Source organism: Musca autumnalis, unplaced genomic scaffold, assembly GCF_047663935.1.
Source record: "Musca autumnalis isolate F117 unplaced genomic scaffold, ASM4766393v1 scaffold_5, whole genome shotgun sequence".
Taxonomy (NCBI): Eukaryota; Metazoa; Arthropoda; class Insecta; order Diptera; family Muscidae; genus Musca; species Musca autumnalis.
In genome coordinates, this window is record NW_027412088.1 from 71,790,110 (window position 1) to 71,809,749 (window position 19,640).

The window sequence follows — 19,640 nt, forward strand, 5'->3', positions numbered from 1 at the left end:
CAGGGACCTGAGGATTTTTTTCTATAGAAAAGAGTATCCTCAGGGACCTGACGAATTTTTTTCTATAGAAAAAAAGTGTCCTCAGGAACCTGAGGAATTTTTTTCTATAGAAAAGAGTGTCCTCAGGGACCTAAGGAAGTTTTTTCTATAAAAAAGTCCTGAGGGACCTGAGGAATTTTTTCCTATAGAAAAAAGTGTCCTCAGGGACCTGAGAATTTTTTCCTATAGAAAAAAGTGTCCTCAAGGACTGAGGAATTTTTTTCTATAGAAAAAAGGTGTCCTCAGGGACCTGAGGAATTTTTTTTTTCTATAGAAAAAAAGTGTCCTTAGGGACCTGCGGAATTTTTTTCTCTAGAAAAAAGTGTCCTCTGGGACCTGAGGAATTTTTTCTATAGAAAAAATGTGTCCTTAGGGACCTGAGGAATTTTTTTCTATAGAAAAAAAGTGTCCTCAGGGACCTGAGGAATTTGTTTCTATAGAATAAGGTGTCCTCAGGGTCCTGAGGGTTTTTTTATAGAAAAAAAGTGTCCTAAGGGACCTGAGGAATTTTTTTCTATAGAAAAAAGTGTCCTCAGGGTCTTGAGGAATTTTTTTTATAGAACAAGTGTCCTCAGGAACCTGAGGATTTTTTTTTCTATAAAAAAGTGTCCCCAGGGACATGAGGAATTTTTTCTATAGGAATTTTTTATAGAAAAAAGTGTCCTCAAAGTGTGCTCTGGGACCTGAGGAATTTTTTTCTATAGAAAAAAGGTGTCCTCAGGGACCTGAGGAATTTTTCTTCTATAGAAAAAAGTGTCTTCAGGTACCTGAAGAATTTTTTTCTATAGAAAAAAGTGTCTTCAGGGACCTGAAGAATTTTTTTCTATAGAAAAAAGTGTCTTCAGGGACCTGAAGAATTTTTTTCTGTAGAAAAAAGATTTCCTCAGGGACCTGAGGAATTTTTTTCTATAGAAAAAAAGTGTCCTCAGGGACCTGAGGAATTTTTTTTATAGAAAGAAAGTCTCCTCAAGGACCTGAGGAATTTTTTTCTATAGAAAAATTGTCCTCATGGACCTAAGGAATTTTTTTCTATAAAAAAGTGTCCTCTTGGACCTGAGGATTTTTTTGCTACATAGTTGGGAACTGACTGTTCCTTGATACCTTCCATTGCCCCATATGTGTAAAAATAACGGTTTGTTTGAATTACAAAATAATTCGTGATTTTAAATGTTCTTATCTTCCTCTTGGAAAATATAAACAGTAAAAATACTAACAGTTAAAATTCACAATATAAATAAAATATGATTTGTTGCTGAAAAAATAATAATAAACTGAATTTCTTTATTAATAACTAAAAAGACTCATCTTTGACGTTAGCTCTTGTTTTATGACGTTGTGAATTCTTTGCTAATTATGTCATGAGATTGTGTAAAACTGTGTCAATCGACCACACCTTTATTGCCAAGTCAAGATAAATCTTCATGTAATAATTTATTTTTAATTTACCGAACAAGAAAACATGATAGCAATTTCCCTTGGCGATAATTGTAATAAATATCAACTGGTTTCAAATATATCACTGAGTATTTTACAAATCCCGGCTGTATTAAGACCTAATATAATAAAGTAGTGAATAAATTGTAGAAACTTGTTTTACTTTTAATTAAATAAATTTAAATATTTGTTTTTAAAATCTATAGGCTTAACTAGTAATAATAGTGGTAAGGAAAACCCTGGTTAAGGCAACAATATGTATTTTTAATTATTTACAATACTATATTTTTCAATAAATTATCTAAAGTGAATAATTTGAAGAAACTTGTTTTACATTTAATTAAATAAATTTATTTTTTTAGTTATAGACTTAACTAACAATAATACAGGCAATGAAAACCCTGGTAATACAACAATATGTATTTTTAAATATTTACAATACTATATTTTTCTCTCAGAATATGTATTTTCTGGCTCTACCGTAAGCTATCATTATAAAAATATAAAAAATTGATATTTTCAAATAAAAAAATTTAAATACTACTAAATTGAGTGTAAATCACATGGAATTACCTACATCATCTATCTATAATCATATAGTTCAGTAAACAAAATTCCCCCGTTAATCATGTTTTTTTATTGAGCTTCTATGACATTTATTTTATGACTCTTCTTCTTTTTCTCTCAACGTTCACCAATGAATTAAATCTCCCTTTGGCATTATAGCAAAATTTATCACCAAATTCTAATAAAAAGAACAACAGGTTCTAAATATCAAAATATTTTGAAGCGATGAAACAATGTGCTAAACAATTATTAAAAATGATTTATTGTTTCAAATTGTCTTGTCTGAATATTTAAATAAGTAGTAATAAAATAATTACACAACTTTTTAACAAATATATTTTTTTCTTTTCCTTTCAGAGCAAAAGCCAATGTATGTTAATGGCAGAATTTAAATAAATTTAAAGGTAAGTTAAAAGAAAAAAAAAACTGTGGCAACTTTACCCACAAACATCAATTATGAAAATTGTCTCTGAAAATAGAGTTTGTTATAAATATTTATTAAACAACAATTAGCACTCCAAACAGCCCGTACCAAACCCCTCAGAAAAAAAAACCATTAATAAATTCTTTCAATAATCCCATAAATATGTTAATCAAATGCTAAACACCAAAATTTATACAGACACTAGGCAGCCGGACCAAATGAAATTTTTACGCAACTTTAACTGAATTTGAATTATTTAATTGATTTGAAAAAATCACACACACAACACCCAAAGACTCAGGTTCCACATGGTGGTTGTAGTTGCCTTACCAGCAGTGATGTTTTTTTTTCTGTTAGAGTCAACATTTTATTTTTAATAAATGTAAATTTAAACAAATAATATATTAGACATGTTTATGGTTTATATAATATATGTATGTATGTTTTTGTAGTTTGTGGGAACAGTAGAGCCTTACAAAATTAATCATGGTTATTTGCCAAAAAAAAAAATCTCAGAAAGAAAGGATTCAAGAATTTTATTAAAAACATGAACATTAAATATTCTTCTTCACTTGCCAAAAATCGTTGGTTATTAAGCTCGACTCCAACGATAAATTAATTAAAATTAATATTAAAAGGCTAAGCTAAAAGCGTTTGTCGTGGAAGCCATGAAGGTTGAATGAGAAAAAAATCTCATCACGGTAAAAAAACAACTTGCATTTGAGAAATTAAAAGTTCGATGACAGAGAGTGGCTTCACTCACAGCCGATATGTCTGATGCGCTGCTATTAACAGCGAAACCGGTCACATAATGGTGGTAGTGTGGTTTCGAATCTACGGCTTTCTTTTTTAACTTGCAAGAAAATCTTCGGTCATTAAGCTCGACTCCAACGAGAAATTAATTATAAACATTCAATGTTAGGGTATTTTAAAGCAAAATATTTCAAGTTCTTCCAATTGTCCCATTTACCAATGTTTCACTGTATATTACCATTTTTTTTACACATGTTGGTGTTGGCATGTTGTAGAAGTAAAACACACAAATTATGTTAAACAATATTCAACTATCTGGAAAAACAAGTTTCATTTCATTTGTTGGTTATTTTTTTTTCTGTTTTGCTATTTATTCGTTAAGTTTACTTACATTTGGCTGGGTTTGTCATATTTTGTTTCTGTCTGTCATCGTAAAATAATAATCATAAAAAAATCGCAAACACTGAGCAAAAAATTGCATAACTTTGCAAAAAAACACGGCTCCCTAACTCTATAAAAGCCGGCCAGACGCTTATATAATAAGACAGTGAAGTTTTAAGACCAAAAATGCCGCTATAACAGTATATAAAAATAGGCATTTCACCCAGTAAAATTTGGAAGCCATATGAGGCGAATAACCCATTACAAAGTTATGTAAACATGTTACTTTCTGCATTACCAGTAAGCTGAAAAATAATGAAAAAATGACTTGTCTTTGGAAACAAAAAGCTTCAACTTAAAATTCACATTTGCAAATTTGTAATCTTGTAAGGTCCAAATGACGAAAATTTGTCTAGCAACAACAACATCTAATCTGCCTGTAGTGGAATTCTGTTACTCATTTTTTGAGTTACCGACAAATATCGGTAACATTAAAACGCAAAATTATGAATGAAAAGTATCAATAAAAGTTGACAGCACTGTTGCTATCGTTAAAATGTAGCAACAGCATTATTTTGGTTGTTATCTTACCAAAAATTTTCGTTAATTACTGAAAATATAAGCATTTTAATTTTACCGATATTTGTCGGTAACTCGAAAAATGAGTTACAGAATTCCACTACTGATGATGTTAACCTTACCAGTTAACGAAACGAACATCGCCTAGCGATTGATGTGTATGTAGGACTTCGTTAGATATAGCTCGATTAATTAAATTAATTAAAATCTCACAAATTATGACCTTCGACCTAAAAAGGCAAAATCTTAAAAATAAAAAATGGATTTTTCTTAAAAAATAACAAGTCAAAATTACTTTACTCCTTACTAAGTAATGAGTGTGGGGGCTCGGAGCGTGTATGTCCGGCTACAAAACCAAAAATTGTGTGTTCAGCACTTACGCTGGGTAAACAATTTTTTTGGTAGCAAAAATACGAAGAGTTGGTGGTGCACATGTAAGCGTTTAAACAACCCTCAATGTTCATACTCGCGGCACAGTGAGTAGTGTGTTTGGCTACAAATCACAACTTCGCATGTTCAAATCCCGCAGAGAGCAAAATAACATTAGTGTGTGCTGAAACTGAGCATAAATTCATCTCAACTGTTCTAAAAATAGGTCCTCAATGGCCAAGAAATTTCTCCACTAAAAATTGTCAAGATAGATCCACATTTTGGTATAGCCCTCATATAACGGTACCTCCTGATTTAAGTTATTTTTTTCGATTTTCCAAACAAATTGACATCAATTTGACACTTGAGGTTTCCAATGACCAATAAACTTCTCCACTAAAAATTGCAAAGTTGGTCCGTTTGGGTATTGTCCCCATAAAACAGTACCCCTGATTTTCGGTATTTTGAGGATTTTAGCTAAAATTTTTGATCGAACTAGATGTAATTTGAAATTTGAGATTTTTAGTGGTCCCGAAACTTCTAAACAAAAAATCGTCAATATAGGTCCACGTTTTGAAATAGCCCCCATATAACGGTACCCCCGATTTTCTGTATTTTGAGGATATGAGATACAATTTTTAACCGAACTAGCTGAAATTTGACACTTGAGATTTTCAGTGATCACGAAACATTTTCACAAAAAATCCTTACATGTTTTGGTATAGCCCCTATATAACGGTACCCCCACTTTTCGGTATTTTGAGGATTTTAGCTAAAAGTTTAAACCGTACTAGCTGTAATTTGACACTTTCAGGGGTCACGAAACAGGGGTTACCGAAGATCCTCCACCAAATCATCGTCCGTGTTTTGGTATGTCCCCCATATAAAGGTGCCAACAGCTTGAAAACATGTTAAGATAAATGTTTTGAACTAATTTAGGCATTTGGGGTATCCGTGGTCGAACAATTTTTTTACAGAGATAAGATCCCTTACAGGTGTTTTTTCAAGGACTTGTTGTTGTTGTAGCAGCATTTAAACATACGTAGAAGCATACGTTTAATACTGGGTTGGCAGCCGCTGGCCGAAACACTATGGTTCCGGGTCAATCCGGCTGCCGTGGGATTGTAGGATTAGATGGCTTTCTATACTTCTTCTAGAGAAATAGAAACCTCTCTCAGGTTAGATTACCTTCTATGAGTCTTCTAGGCTAATTCTAAAGGACTTTTATGGTTAAATTACATCCTTGTGGTCTTAGAAAATCTCCTATACGTTCTTCCAAAGACCATTTGTACGTATAGAAGACCTTCCAAAGGTATAGGTCTTCTATGAATAAACTACCTTCTGCAGGTCTCCATGTATAAACGACCTTCAATAGATCTTACATGTATAAGATACCTTCTATAGGTATTCTATGTATAAAAGACCTTCAATAGGACTTCTCTGAATAAATATCTTCTACAGGTCTTTTATGGAAAGAAGAAGAAGAAAAAAAATAACTTCTAAAGCCTTCTACAGGTATTTTATGGAAAAAAGATCTTCTATAGGTCTTCTTCGAAAATAAGGCGTTCTGCAGACCTTCTATGGAAAGAAGATCTTCTATAGGTCTTCTAAAGCTCTTGTATAAAAGAGGACCTTCTAAAGTCTTCGATGAAAAGAATATCTTCTATGGAAAGAAGACCTTCTTTGGGCCCTATATGGATAAAGATCTTCTAAAGATATTCTACAGCCAGAAGACATTTTAAAGTCTTCTATGGAAAGAAGAACTATTACAGTTATCCTGTGGAAAGAAGACCTTCAACAGGTCTTCTATCGAAAAAATACCTTCTACAGGACTTCTATGGAAAGAAGACCTTCTACAGGTCTTATATCGAAAAAATACCTTTTTAAAGTCATCTACAGCCATAAGACTTTCTTAAGGTCTTCTATGGAAAGAAGACCTTCTACAGGTCTTCTAAAGCTCTTCTATAACATTCTTTAGGTCTCCTAAAGCTCTTCTAAAACATGAAATAATACATTATACAGGACTTCTATCGAAAAGAGACCTTTTTAAGATCATCTACAGCAATAAGGCCTTCCAAAGTCTTTGATGGAAAGAATTCCTATTAGGGAAAGAATTCTACGGGCCCTCTATGGAAAAAGGTCTTCTAAAGGTATTCTACAGTCAGAAGACATTTTAAAGTATTCTATGGAAAGAAGAACTATTACAGTTATCCTGTGGAAAGAAGACCTTCAACAGGTCTTCTATCGAAAAAATACCTTCTACAGGACTTCTATGGAAAGAAGACCTTCTACAAGTTATCTAAAGCTCTTCTATAGCCTTCTTTAGATCTTCTAAAGCTCTTCTAAAAATGGGATATAGGGATATAGGTCTTTATGCTAAGGGTACAAAATTTATCAAAATAATAATTTGGAGTCGATTTTGCAATATCCATCTGCCTGGAGCGCACGACAACTCTCGAACGGATTAACCGATTTGGTCCAAAACTTGGTTTTCGTAATATTTTGTTCAAACTTAGTTTAAGTTCGAAGATGGACCATACCAGTCCAACCCTTCGGGTACCTTCCACGCAAAAATTTGGAAAAGTGCAGTTTAAGACCTCCTCTTGAATCCTTTTGATGTTTTTTTTGTAGCAACTTTTATTCGCTGGCCCCATTACGACGGTAAAATTTTTTTTTCAGTGGCAAGTCTATATTTCCTCAGAAAATAGCCCGAAAGCTGTAAAAACCCGTTATGGCATCATGTATGGTAGATGGAGCACTCGGTAACTCTCGAACGGATAAACTGATTCGGTCTAAAATTTGGCAGCCGTAATATTTTGCCCAAACTTAAATCAAGTTGTAATATAGGCCTTATCGGTCCACTCCTTTGGGTACCTACAACAGTTCAAAACTTTGCGCTAAAATGATGCGCACTATAACTCTAGAAGGCAGGCACCGATTTGGTCCATACTTTGGACATCATAATATTTCTACGAGACTTAGTTCAGATTAGAATATGGACTATATATGTCTACTCCTCCCACACAACATTTCATAAAAGTGCAGGTTAGGAACTCATTTCGAATAGTTTTGATTTTTCTTGCAACGGGTTGCACTCAAGAGAAAATGACCCGAAAGTTGATTTTTCTTGCAACAGGTTGCACTCAAGGCCCATATTACGATGGTACAAGTTTTTTCAATGACAAGTCCATAATTCTTGAGAAAATGACCCGAAAGTTGTAAACAACCCTTAAGGTCAGCATGTGTTGTGGCTGGTGCGCACCACCCGAACCGAACACTGCGTTGGTCCACACATTGCATATCGTTATATTTCTTCGAATATTAGGTGAAATTCAAAGATGGTGCCTATAGGTTTCTGTACCTCCCCCACAAACATTCAGAAAAAATGCTCGAAATATTTTGTCCAAACTTAGTTTATGTTCAAAAGCGGTATATATCGCTCCACTCTATAGGGGAACCACCCACTTAAATATTCAACAATTTTGTTTAGGCGCGGCCACTGCTAGTGGCCCTGTTTACAGCGATATAATGTTTCTCGTGGGCAAGTCCATGTTTCCTGATATAATGGTTCCATTGTGGCGAATGGCTCCCAAAATGATACACACTTCCAAATACATACATACGCCCTAAATACATACATATGTTCCCACAACATCCCCAAAGGGACAAGGGAGACTTCCCCCTAAATACATATGTTTTTTTTGGGAAAATGAGTTTCAATTCACTCAGGCTGAGGGTATATCTCTGTCGGCAAAGGCGACTGATACTTTTTTATTTGTTAATTATTACATCTTTAAGAATTAAGCGCATTTATATGGCATCACCTACAGTTCATTTAAGCATTCATAAACTAGCTAATAAACTTATTTATGCTTCAAATTTATAATTATTTCAAAGCAGACAAGAGACAATATAATTATAATTAAATATTCAACTGGAAACTTACGATCAATTCAATTAGCCTGGTAGACTGTTTAGACAAACTTGTTCACATTTTGTCTCGTAATTATTACATCTATTCTTTATGGTAAATATCATTACGGACATTATTTAGTAGTGGGTGTTTCTAAGACGAAACTCAAGTGTGTATTTGGACAGACGTTTATATTTTTTGTTATTTAAGATACCTCTTTTTAAAAGATCTCCTAAGCAATGATAATAGTTGTGAGCATGAAGCAAAAGACAAGGTCGTTTGAATACAATACTGCAATTGGCCTTTTCCCCATGATTTTCAACCGCAAATAGCTGCTCCATTGTTTGCATCTTACAATTCACCGAGAGAGAAACCACAATTTCCATAACTTTAAACATATTTCATTCAATATTATCGAAAAAAATACAGACAACACGTGAAGAAAAAAACAAAACAACAAACAAAAATATAAAACAACAATATTAATGCCCACAACTAATGCTATGAATTTTTGCTTCTGTCAATGGCTTTAAAGTTGCATTTGTTGTCTGGATAACAACTGGCTGAGTTGAGCTTGACTATTTGTTACCGTTGTTAAGAATAGTTAACAATGAACAGTTAAAATTACCTTGAAATTATAAAAAAAGATTTTCCACATTTTACCCGTCTCCCTCTGGGTCTCTCTGCCTAAGTGTCTATGGATTTAAGTGCTAAATACCTCCACACAATAAATGCCTCTTGGCAGGGAGGCAGAAGAGAAAGACAGACATCAGACTGGATAACTGGATGCAGTTACTTTATGGCTACAGTAAAATATTTAAGTTAAGTTTAAAATATTTGCATTGTGTTATTCTTGTAACGTTTGCAAAGAGTTTTCCTGTTGTTGGCGGTGGTACGGTTATGGCATAACGTTTTATCTGTAATCTTTTTTCTTTTAATTCAGGTTTTTAATACATTTTGTGGCGCTTTATTTATACCAGTTTCTTACAAATTGCAAGGAACAGCTGTTCTAGTTACTTATTATGCATTTCTTTTCAAAATTCCTTAGTGCTCATTTTGTAATGTTGAATATAATAGTTAAATGCATATGTATTCATTGAAGTATGAAAATTAACTTCAAACATCATATGGGAATGCATAATAATTGCATTCCCTATTTGACACCTAAAAGTATGCAACACACATTACATACGAAAAAGAAGGGAGGAGTAACGTATTTTCCGTAAAAAATAGAGTAATGGAAAAGCGCATGTGCAAACAAATTGAGATGTACGGGAGTCAAAATGAAACCAGAAAATACTACCAAACTGATGGCTTTGGTTCAAGCACATTCTCCTCCATTCTCCGAGCATGTGACCCTGGAATGAGCATTTTCCAATGTATTGTTAACAAGCAGCACCGATGTTGACGAGATCTCAGTACCAATTTCCAGTCATTATGAGATTCAGACAGCTTTATGTTGGCTAAATAATAAGTCAGCATTGGATACAAGTCCAGCTGTGTGGATTGGAGGGAACGATGTGATAAGGAATATGCATTATGGATAAGTAATTGAAAACAATAAACGAGTTTTCGACTTTTCGATTTTGGTCAAAAACTAAAACTTCGATTTTTCGGTCTGGCGATTATTTCAGTTGTCCTAGAACTTGACTTTCGACTTTTTGATAACCTCAGAAAATCGATTATTCGTCGATTTTGCAGTTTTATTTTGAACCTTTGCAGATAATTTTGTAGCTATCAGACAACTGTAGAACCACCAAGTCAACTGAAATATATGACCAAAATCGATCACAAGGTACTCGATTATGCGATTTTCCCTCCCATCGAAAGTAGACTTCGACTTTTAGTCTTTTGACTGCAAAAAGTCGATTAATAGAAAGTCGACTTACCTATCACTAATATTCATCAGTTCGTTAGCGTCCCGTCCATAAAAAGGGGCACAAGTCTGCTCCCCATAGTATCCAGTGTATTTTGAGAACAACTAAAACCTAAGATAAATTAAGATAAACCATTGGCCCAGAACTTCGCCTTACGGCAAATTTTGAAGAAAACTCAAGAGGCACAAAAGTATTACAAGCTATGTCTAAGTTTGGAATTCCCGTAAAGCTTATACGACTTTGCACGATGACATTAACTTATAAACGGGCAGTTCACTAATAAACAAGGTTTCAGACACGGAGATAGTCTAATCAAGTAGCAATCGATGTCCTACTTTGGACTAAGTATGGGTACTTCCACAAAGAAAAAAGTCAGTAATTGGTGTGTTTGAGAGAAAAATTGTCAAATGATCTAGAGGCCAAAGACTGTGTTGGCTTGATCATATCATGATGATACCCCCGCTACGCACATGAGCACAATGTGGTAAGTGGAAAGCTAATGTGCCCAGTTATTTCAGATGAACTACTTAGAGAAGAGCCAACTTTAAAATTAAATAATATATTCGGACTAGTTAGAACAACTATTCTGATCTGTTGAAGGATGCTTGTTGACAATGGTATATTTGTTAGGCAAAACTTAGCCTTTGAATACTTTGGTATTTTTTACTTCACAAAAAGAACTAGTTCAAAAAAGCTCTTCACTGACGAAAGCAACTGTTATTCGATTTTTTCATTTCTAGAGAACAGATAAGCCGTGAACTCAACAATAAAAGAGAATCTACTGACAGATAAACGACTAAGCCATACGGATGAAGCACAATATTGACCAAAAATTAACTAGCTCAATTGAACGGTTCACTGAAGAAAACGCTGTGCTAGGTTATTGGGACCTGCCTTATTTTAGCGAACAAAGAACTAGTTCAATTAAGCGCTTCACTGAAAAAACAACTATGACAGATTATTTCGGTGTTCATTTTTTAGTGAATAGATAATTCTTCACCTATAGAATAAAAGAGGATCTTCAGGTACATGAAGCATAAACGACTGGTGAAGCACACTATTGAACAAAAACGAACTATTTCAGTTGAACGCTTCACTGCAGAAAGCAACTGTGCTTTGTTATTCGGACTTTTCTTTTTTATCGAACAGATAAATAATGAATTTATGAATAAAAAGGGATCTATTGACAGATGAAGAACTAAGTAATACTGATCTGGAACTCAATTGAACATAAAATATTGAACTAGTTCTTTTAAGTGAGCGAGTCTAAAAAGAGTCCACTTCAAAATAAAATTAAATAAAACAACTGTGATAGGTTCTTTAATTTTTTAATTTTTTGATGAAGAAATAATTCATAAAGTAAAGATTAAGGGCCTGTTTCTGTATGTCGAAACGAAAATGTGTGCGAATGAAACACACCCAAACTTTAGCTTTCGAAATATTATTACCTTTGCTTTTGCTTCAAAACAAAAAAAAAATTGAAAACACACACACGAGTTTGGTAGTTTTTCAATCGCACACATTTTCGTTTCGACATACAGAAACAGGCTGTAAATAGCATCTACTGACTATTGGATCTATATGACTAAGTCATACTGTGGAAGCACAATATTGACCAAAAAAGAACTAGTTCAAGTGAACGCTCCACTGAAGAAAGCGACCGTGCTAGGTTATTCGGAATTGTATTTTTTTCAAACAGATAAATAATGAATTAAAAGTGGATCTATTGGTAGAGGAAGAACTAAGCCATACTGATGAACGGCACAATTGAACATTAAATATTGAACCATAAAATTAGGGAGTGTAAAAAGAGTGCACTTCAAAATAAAATTAAATAAAGCAACTGTGATAAGTTATTCGGGTTTTTTATTTTTAGTGAACAGATAATTCATGAAGTGATGATTAAAAGAGGACCTATTGACACATGAACGTCTAAGCTATAGTGAGGAAGCACACTAAAGAACAAAAACGAACTAGTTCAACTGAACGCTCCACTGAAGAAAGCTGCCGTGCTAGTTTATTCCGACTTGTATTTTTTTATCGAACAGATAAATAATGAATTAATGGATAAAAAGGGAATATATTGGCACAGGAAGAACTAAGGCATACTGATGAACCACACAATTGAACATAAAAGATTGAACTAGTTCTTTAAAATGAGCGATAAATGTTCGGTTTGATATCCAGATTTCTTAGGTCAACTAGCAAAGAAAGTTGGACTAGAAGTTAAATTGATTAGAATTTACAATCAATTGATGTAGCCAGAGGGAAAAAAGTTCGTTTATCGCATTTTACCATTTTAAGTTGTCATTTTCAATTGAAAGTTCAAGTAAAATATGACATGATATTGGGGACGGTTGAAATCTGTCCTCAGTTCGCCATATGGGAAAAATGTTCTGTGCGCAAGCAAAGTCACTTAAGTGAGGCAGCAATTATGATAAATCAAACTATTTCTAAATATGCCAAGACACATTTCATAGAACTTATCCTTCGTAAAATGATATCATTGTGATCAGCATAAGAACGCCTACCTATTTCACTCCCACACAAGATGTGCCGCTAAACGTTACTTGCTCCCCAATATAGCATGAAATGTTTGTCATTAAAGCATTTTGCATAACGTTTATAGAGTTATAGTTGACCTTACATCAGTATCTCCTTCTTCTGTTCATTTGGCTTGAGGTCAGTATAAATAAAAACAAACAATTTGTTTTTAATGTTGATTTATTTTTTCCGATATTTTAATTATCATCGCTAGTCACCATCAGGGAATTATTGTTGGTTTTGTTACTCTCACAGCTTATCACATGCATTTAAAATTCTTCCAAATTAGTTTCTTTGAAGGGTGCGCCTAGAAGTATGCAACACACCAATGATTGATATATACGTTTACGCCAATATCAGCTGTTTTAATAATATTCGTTTTAGAACGCTTTTGATCCGCTACAAAATAAAAAAAAAGTTCCCTCAGTGTTTTAAAATAGCGGTTGTTTTTATATCAGATTGTATACCTCTAAATGTGGAGCATAATTCCAAACCTTTGAACGGCAGACTTGTTCGTGGAAAACCATTTTATTGAACAAAACATCAATGTTTTTATAAGTAATTTTGACGTATTTCATAATTATTTTGAAAAAGTTCCATCTTATCAGCATCCGAAGCACTCGATTGTATCCGTCGAAGTTGTTAGTGTCATATTCTATCTTATTGTGAGGAAATATGGCATTACTGCGCGACTCCTATTGATATTCCGAGATCTTTCAATTATCTGTCATTTTAAACTCTTTTACGCTGTTATTTCGGTGTTCGCGGAACTATTTATGGGTTTTCTTTGGTGAAAAATTATTAGAAAGCCTTGCTTTATCGACTGAAAGAAAATTCGGCGTTAATATCTCAAAAATTCGCGAAAATAAAATGACTGAAAATTTTTATTCACTTGGGAAATTCCTAAACTACAAATTAACAATTATATAATTTCTAAAAATCCACTTATCTAATTTGGTAGGCCTGGTCAAAAATTTATTTTCAAAATCATTTTACTGTTATGTTTATTTTACTTTTTTATTTTCGTTAAAATCTTGTCTTTCAAATTATGCATAGCCTCTGAACAACTGTAAACATGACATAATATACCACAAAAATTTACATATGTAGATATTTTTAAGCCATTCAATTTATAGGTGACATTAGTAAATTTTAAATTTATTTATTTATGTTGTCTATGGCGCGCTGGCGTTGAAATTGTCAACAGTGTTTCACTTGCCAATAACATGATTTATTTTTTAAAAGGTGTCCATGTATGTTTTATTATTTTTCTGTCTAGTCAGTTTTATTGTTTAAGTTGGGATTTATTTTAGTATTTAACAAAAACATTTTCAGTGGAAAATGTAAAACATATACAGGAATTTAGTTAACTACGTTACGTTTTATTTGGATTGAAAATTATTTCCGTAGAGAGTAAAAAACCTAAACGTTTATAATATGTCAACGACTGGCAGTAAAAAAACAACACAAATGTCAGTTTGGCATTTATGGACTTATTTCATGGTGACATGAATTGGCATTGAATACCGGATAAGTGTAGGTATTTCAGCGGATAATGTCAATGACTAGCGGAAAATAATAATAAAAAAAAAAACAAAAACACAAATTAACAATTGCAGTCAAATATGATGCAGAAGACCTTCAGAATATAATAAATCCATAAAAATTATAAACGGCTATAATGTAACAAACACGACCCAATATGGATTATTAGTGGTAGCAGGCACAAAAGGTGGATCACTAAATAATTAAAAAGAAAAAAAAACAATTTTGGAAAATCATTTTACAATGCCTTGGCATATCAAAATCTGTAACCACTTGATAATTAATCAAAAACTTTTCCTTTTCAAGGGGCAATTTCACACTTTTACTTTCTCCCAAAATCAAAGACATGGTTTTAGATGGGTCAACCTATTTTGTGGTGAACTAGATTTTTCTATTTTACTAGCTTAGCTATTAATATTAAGTAAAGAAAAGAGAAATTTCATTCAAATAAGAATTTAAAAATCTATAAAAGACAATCAACTCTTTCTTGATTACCTTAATTAATATTAGTGTACATATCAATCACGATTAGATGGCCAGCGCCATTATCATTGCCCCCCTTAGAAATGAAAAACAATAATTTTCTTTTGTTTTTTATGTGGTTCCCTTCTTTAATCTAAGCTTTGAGAAAATTAATCATTTCTTAATCTCCGTCATATTAATTAGTTGTTGCTATCCCCCTTGTTCTCCAGCAGTTATAGAAAAAATCCATTAGTCTTCTATTAGATTTTTTGGATTTTCGACTTTTGTTTCTTGATTTATAATTATCATAATTTAACTACGCTTTCCTAACCAATCATAAAGAACAACTTGGTTATTAGGGTTTAATCTAATCAAAAATTTTCTCTTAATTTGTTATATTATTTTTTGAATGAGCAGGATTTGTCGTAAATAAATTGTATCTGTAAAAGACGTTTAGGGGTAATTAAAATTTTGTACGGCAAAATTCATTAGCCTTTTGATATATCAGATGATTGTGCTTCGCCATAAAAGAACTAGTCACCTCACTGAAGAAGGCGACTTTATTAGGCTATTCCGGTTGTTTGTACTTGAACAGTGAACAGATAAATCAAAAAAAGTAAAAGTAATCAACTTCAAGATTAAATAATAGCTTTTCGTCCTTAAGTATAAAGATCCGTGATATTGTTCCACAAACTCAGCCTTTGATATGTGTATTAATATTATACCTTTGAATATTAGGCTTCACAAAATGAACTACACAGTTTAATTAAACGCTTCACTGAAGAAAGACAGCGTTTTATGTCATTCGTGTTGTTCTTTTTTGTATTTGAACAGTGAACAGGTAAATCACAATGAGTTAAGAAAAGGAACAACTAAATCAAAAACACATTAGTGAACAAAATGTATTGAACTAGTTCTTTCAAATGAATTAGTTTAAAAAGATATAAGCTTCAAAATCCAAATCTGTGATATGTAGGCCGTTTATTGGCAAATAGATTTTTGTTCCGCAAACTTGTTTAGCCTCTAATATTTTCGGTAATACCTTTGAATATTAAATTTCATTAAGAGAACTAGTTCATTAATAGAACTAGTTCAACTAAATGCTTCATTGCCGAAAGCGACTGTTTTATGTCATTAGGGTTGTTCCTTTTTGCACAGGAACAAAATGAACTACACTTCACTGAAGGAACACACCGTTTTATGCCACTCGTGTTGTTCTTTTTTGAATTTGAAAAGTAAACAGGTGAATCGCAATGAGTTAAAAAAGGGACTACTAAATCAAAAACACATTAATGAACAAAATGTATTGAACTAGTTCTTTCAAATGAATTAGTTCAAAATTCAAATCGATGATATGTAGGCCGTTTGTTGGCAAGTAGATTTTTGTTCTAATATTTTCGTTAATATTATACCTTTGAATATTAAATTTCATTAAGAGAACTAGTTCAACTAAATGCTTCACTGAAGAAAGCGACTGTTTTATGTCATTTGGGTTTGTACTTCAACAAAGAACAGATAAATCATAATGAGTACTTGAAGCAACCACTGATTAACAGAAAAAAACATACATTATTGAACATAACATAATGAACTTTCTTTCAAATGAACCAATCTGAAAATAATCCACTTCAAAATAAAATTTTTCGACCTAATAAGGTTCACTATCTACATATATTTGTGAAATGCAGGACGTTTATTGACAATTCGATTTAGCATATTTTGTATTCCTTAGAGTTGGGCAAACTAGTTCCCGGAGCGGATCGATCTTTCTAGTTCCTTTTTCGAAAAGGAAATAGTTACTTAATATAGTTCCATAGTTCCAAATAGTTCCGAGAGCGATAAAGTTCAATGAATCTTTCTCTTTCGTCGTTCTTTTTATTTTCTTCGTTCCAAATAGTTCCGAGAGTGAAGTAGTTTAACGAATCTTTTCTTTGTTTTCATCGTTTGGTGGATGAATTGACATAAAAATAAATAAGTTGAAGCGATGTAACGAGGATGTGACTTACGTTTATTTACTAATGTGGCCGCATCTGAATGATTAAGGAACCGAAGCGAAAGATCGAAGTGAGTGTGGAATTAAATGAAAAAAATGAATTATACATATGAAAAGAATTATATGAACTAAAGGAACTATATAAATGCAATAGCCGAGTATAGTTCCATAGTTCCTTGGAACTAGTTCGATCCGGAACTACACAACTCTAGTATCCTTAGAGAATTCTGAACATCGCAAAAATAACTAGATCAATGTGCTAGGTTAGTAGAAATTACTGCAGATTAACGATTAGCCTTTAGGATAAAGTACACTTTTTAACAAGAAAGAATGAACTAGTTCTTTCAAATGAGTAGAGTCAACATAAAATGAAAACAAGTTAAAAGTCGTTCAGTTTGGCCGGGCCGAACTTTTTATACCCTCCGCCATAAAATATTCTTAATTAAAATGGAATATTAGTTTCCTTTCCTGCCCTAAATTTTAGGTGCAAACATGTTTCGGCCACGGATACCCCAAATGCCTAAATTATCTAATCTAAAAAATGTGTTCAAACAGGGTCTATATCAATGTGTGGACCTATCTTGACAATTTTTGGTGGAAAATTTTTGTAACTGCAAATTACGGGTAATTCCGTCAAAAAATGTATCTCAGCCCCTCCAATGCCGAAAATCGGGAGGTACCGTTATATGGGGATTTACGAAAACATGGAACTATGTTGAAGATTTTTAGTGAAAAGTATCGTGACCACTGAGAACTTCAAATGTCAAATTAGAACTAGTTCGGTTAAAAATTGTAACTAAAATCCTCAAAATACCGAAAATTGTAACTAAAATCCTCAAAATTGTAACTTAAATCCTCAAAATACCGAAACCCCGGAGGTACTGTTATAAAGCGCTACACCTAAATATGGACCTATGTTGAAAATTTTTGGTGAGGAAGTGCTGTGATTCCTAAGAACCTCAAATGTCATATTACAGCTTGTTCGGATAAAAATAGTAGCTAAACATTTTGTTCCGAAAATCTGGAGGTACCGTTATATGGGGTCTATACCAAAAACTTGGCCGATATAGCCCATCTTTGAACTTGATCTGCGTATGGAAAAAGAAATCGGCTGCAAAAATCTAGCCCTATAGCTCGATTTTTGCGAAAATTAGAGTGATTACAACAGGACATAACTAGATTAGCTCAGATTTTTATTCTGATCAAGAATATATGTATATACTTTATAGGGTCGAAAATGATTATTTCAATGTGTTACAAACGAAAAAACAAACTTAATATACGCTCCATACCATGGTGGAGGGTACAAAAATGAAATAATTCCAACTTCAATTGTAATTCTCAAATTACAAGTGAAATGTTTCGAATTTCAAATGAAATAATAAAGTTACAAATGAAATTCTTCGAATTGCACGTGAAAATGTTGTGGATTATTTGGATTTAATTTTTTAATAAATAGATCTGAAAAGAATATATCAACTGACACATCCACCATTAGTAAGGTGCACTATGTGGAACAAAAAGAAATGAACTAGTTGTTTAAAATGAGCTAGTCGAAAAAAAATATTATTAAAATTATGTGAAAGTAATTTTCAGACCTGTGCCCAGATCTAAGATAAATGACATAAAGATAGGTGAATGTCTAAGTCAATATGATGAAGCAAACTGTTGAAAAGAAAGAATGGAGAAAGAATCAACTTGTTCTTCAAAATGAGCTGGTTTTAAAACAGCCAACCTAAAAATTAAATACATAAAAACAGTGTCCAAATAGTTGCTTTGTTTGTGAATTAACGCCATATTAATGAAGCACAATATTGAACAAAAATAAATGAACTGAACAAAAAACAAAAAATGAACTAGTTCTTAAAAACTTAAAAATGAAAACTGTATTCAAAGATTTGCTTTGTAAAGCTGTTGAAAAAGTTTCATCCCCATCAACAAGTCATTGCACTTTTTTGTGTGAATTAATGTCATACTGATGAAGCTCAATATTGAACAAAAATAAATGAACATGTTCTTTAAAATTAAAAAGAGTCAAGTCAAAATGAAATGAACGAATTTTTCGGAGTAGGGTCCAGATATGTGAATAAATGATCTACTGACAGATGAACGACTAAGTCATACTGATGAATCAAATTATTGAAAAAAAAAAAATAAATAAATAGAATAGTTTTTTAAACTTAAAAATAAAATAAATAGTGAATAAAAAATTAAGCACTATATAAAATAAAAATGAATGAACTGGTTCTCCAAAATAAGCTTTTCGAAAAAAAGTAAAAAAGTATTTTGTGTCATTTTATAAAATACCAAAACGAAAAATATTTATAAAAATGTTCTGATTCTACAGGAGAAGCCAACAATAAGCGTACATAAAATATTTCCCATAAACTTTTTTGTAATATTATCTCAAGTAATTTTAGTACGCTGGGTTGTCTTTTGCCATAGAAAAAAATGTGTATTCAAAATTGTCATTTCAAAAACAAATCTCTCTTTTTTAATTGTATGAGTGAGCAAATTGACACACACCGACAGCAGAAGGGCGCCTTTTGAACAGCCCTATTTTAGACCCGTCTCCCTCATCTGTAAAATAAATAAATGACCTTCTGGCAGATAAACGGCTGAGCCAAACTGATGTAGCTCACAATTGAACAAAAATTAATGAATCCAGAATTCAAATACTTGCTTTTTAAACAAAGCTTTAATTCACATCAACAAATTATCGCACTGCTTACTTTCTATTTTTGTGGATAAACGCCATCC

General features: G+C 32.6%; 1 protein-coding gene across 2 annotated transcripts in view; it reads left to right on the forward strand.

Annotated features, from left to right (window-relative positions):
• conu (Rho GTPase-activating protein conundrum) overlaps window positions 1-19,640 on the forward strand; it is a 222,351-nt gene that overhangs the window by 131,551 nt on the left and 71,160 nt on the right. For both annotated transcript variants that reach the window (XM_073957072.1, XM_073957074.1), the window contains one exon: window positions 2,398-2,444. The gene's annotated coding sequence lies outside the window, so the exon portion shown is untranslated. The remainder of the gene's footprint in view (window positions 1-2,397; window positions 2,445-19,640) is intronic.